The sequence below is a fragment of the Entelurus aequoreus genome, linkage group LG03 (genome assembly GCF_033978785.1).
Source record: "Entelurus aequoreus isolate RoL-2023_Sb linkage group LG03, RoL_Eaeq_v1.1, whole genome shotgun sequence".
Taxonomy (NCBI): Eukaryota; Metazoa; Chordata; class Actinopteri; order Syngnathiformes; family Syngnathidae; genus Entelurus; species Entelurus aequoreus.
This window is the reverse complement of record NC_084733.1, coordinates 2179462-2182282: the sequence shown is the minus strand read 5'-3', so window position 1 is coordinate 2182282 and position 2821 is coordinate 2179462.

The following is a 2821-nucleotide window of genomic DNA, read 5'->3' as shown; positions in this document are numbered from 1 at the left end:
CCCATTGTACACTTAAATATTTCTAAGATATTTCTTTCTTAGACAAGGGATTCCCTTCCGTGATTGGTCATTTCTATGGACACAGAAATGACGTCACCTAAAATTCCGTTTACGGCACATAGTAATGTCGTAATTCAGCTCTGAGTGTGACACTTAAGATTCAGTCCTACACTTTGAAGCGAATAATTTATTTACTCTTAAGTCAACTCTTAGCAGACTTCTTAGGAGTAATTCTAAGAAGCTTGATAAATACGGCCCCAGATTTTCTACTTATAATTTGGTGTTTTTGCCATGAAAATGTTTTTTAGGGCATACAACAGGGGTCACCAACCTTTTTGAAAGCAAGAGCTACTTCTTGGGTACTGATTAATGCGAAGGGCTACCAGTTTGATACACACTTAAATAAATTGGCAGAAATAGCCAATTTGCTCAACTTACCTTTAACTCTGTTATTATTAATAATTATTGATATTTACTCTTAATTGAACGGTTTAAAAGAGGAGAAAAAACGAAAAAAATGACAATGAAATTTTGAAACATAGTTTATCTTCAATTTTGACTCGTTAAAATTCAAAATTCAACCGAAAAAAAGAAGAGAAAAACTAGCTAATTCGAATCTTTTTGAAAAAATGAAAAAAAGAATTTATGGAACATTAGTAATTTTTCCTGATTAAGATTAATTTTAGAATTTTGATGACATGTTGTAAATAGGTTAAAATCAAATCTACACTTTGTTAGAATATATAACAAATTGGACCAAGCTATATTTCTAACAAAGACAAATAATTATTTCTTCTAGATTTTCCAGAACAAATTTTTTAAAAGAAATTCAAAAGACTTTGAAATAAGATTTAAATTTGATTCTACAGATTTTGTAGATTTGCCAGAATAATTTTTTTGAATTTTAATCATAAGTTTGAAGAAATATTTCACAAATCTTCTTCGTCGAAAAAACAGGAGCTAAAATGAAGAATTAAGTTAAAATTTATTTATCATTCTTTACAATAAAAAAAATACATTTACTTGAACATTGATTTAAATTGTCAGGAAAGAAGAGGAAGGAATTTAAAAGGTAAAAAAGTATATGTGTTTAAAAATCCTAAAATCATTTTTAGGGTTGTATTTTTTCTCTAAAATTGTCTTTCTGAAAGTTATAAGAAGCAAAGTAAAAAAATTAATGAATTTATTTAAACAAGTGAAGACCAAGTCTTTAAAATATTTTCTTGGATTTTCAAATTCTATTTGAGTTTTGTCTCTCTTAGAATTAAAAATGTCGGGCAAAGCGAGACCAGCTTGCTAGTAAATAAATAACATTTAAAAAATAGAGGCAGCTCACTGCTAAGTGCTGCTATTTGAGCTATTTTTTAGAACAGGCCAGCGGGCTACTCATCTGGGGCCGTACTTATCAAGCTTCTCAGAATGACTCCTAAGAAGTCTGCTAAGAGTTGACTTAAGAGTAAATAAATTCTTCGCTGAAAGCTGCACTTAAAAGTTAGTTATCAAGCGTCTTACTCACACTTTCAGCGAAGTGTAGGACTGAATCTTAAGTGTCACACTCAGAGCTGAATTACGACATTACTATGTGCCGTAAACGGAATTTTAGGTGACGTCATTTCTGTGTCCATAGAAATGACCAATCACGGAAGGGAATCCGTTGTCTAAGAATAAAGCAATATCTTGGAAATATTTAAGTGGACAATGGGAGTGTATATTTTGACAATAAACAACAAAATAATACAAAACAAACTAGTCCCCGCCGGCACTCACGCTACCGCTCCCTCTCTTCTGTCGCCCACACACTCACTGATGTCACTCACCTCACGGCCACACACATACGCTACTGTCATAACATTTTCTTTCCAATTCATTAATTAGGCAACTAATTTGAAACTGGTGTGGGTGGCTCTATATATACTAGCCCACTGCAGCCACATGCAGAAATCAACATGGAATCGAAAAGTATTAAATCTGTGACAAAAATAATACCCGCTCTGTCTAAACGATACCGTTTGATCAGCTGCTCGTCATCAAACAAATCCAGAACATCGTTCCGCTCCCTGGATGTTCGCGCACGTCTCTCTCGCCTCAGTGCCATCCCCTGCTGGCAACTCCTAACCACGTAAGACACCTCTGAAGGTCTCTTAAATATCGTGGAGAGTAGGAGTGATTCTTAGACTTAAGAACGTTGATAAAAAGCTTTTATTCTTAAGTTTGAGAGTAGTACTAAATTTCGCAAATTCTCAGGACTTAAGTGTAAAATGGCACTCTAAGAAGCTTGATAAGTACGGCCCCTGGTCCTTACGGGCTACCTGGTGCCCGCGGGCACCGCATTGGTGACCCCTGGCATACAACAACAAAAAAACAAAAAAAATGTAAGTTTATACAAAAACATCTGAAGTTGATCTGGAGATTTAAGAAAAGTTTTAAAAAATATGAACGCAAGACTTTTATAATTGAGACCCTTTCGGGTCCACAGGAACTTCAACGTTTATCAAACCTTAACACTCTTAAAGGTTTAAAAAAATATCTAAATATTGTATAGTTTTAAAGTTGAAAAATACCAAAATGGCCCCCGGTGGGAAAAGTTTGGACACCCCTGACTTAAAGCCTTAATTTTTTTTAAATCCATTAAGTGACTTTGTCATGACGTGCGGAAAAACCTGCAGTCCCTGTTTAAAAGATGAGTAGAGCCAGAAATGTAGCAAGATTTAACAAAAATAAAAAAGGTAGTAAACGGGATGGGAAATGTTACAAGATGTTACCAAGTGTCAGGTCCACAGGAAAAAGGAGAGACAGAGGAACCAAATAAGGCCAGATAAAA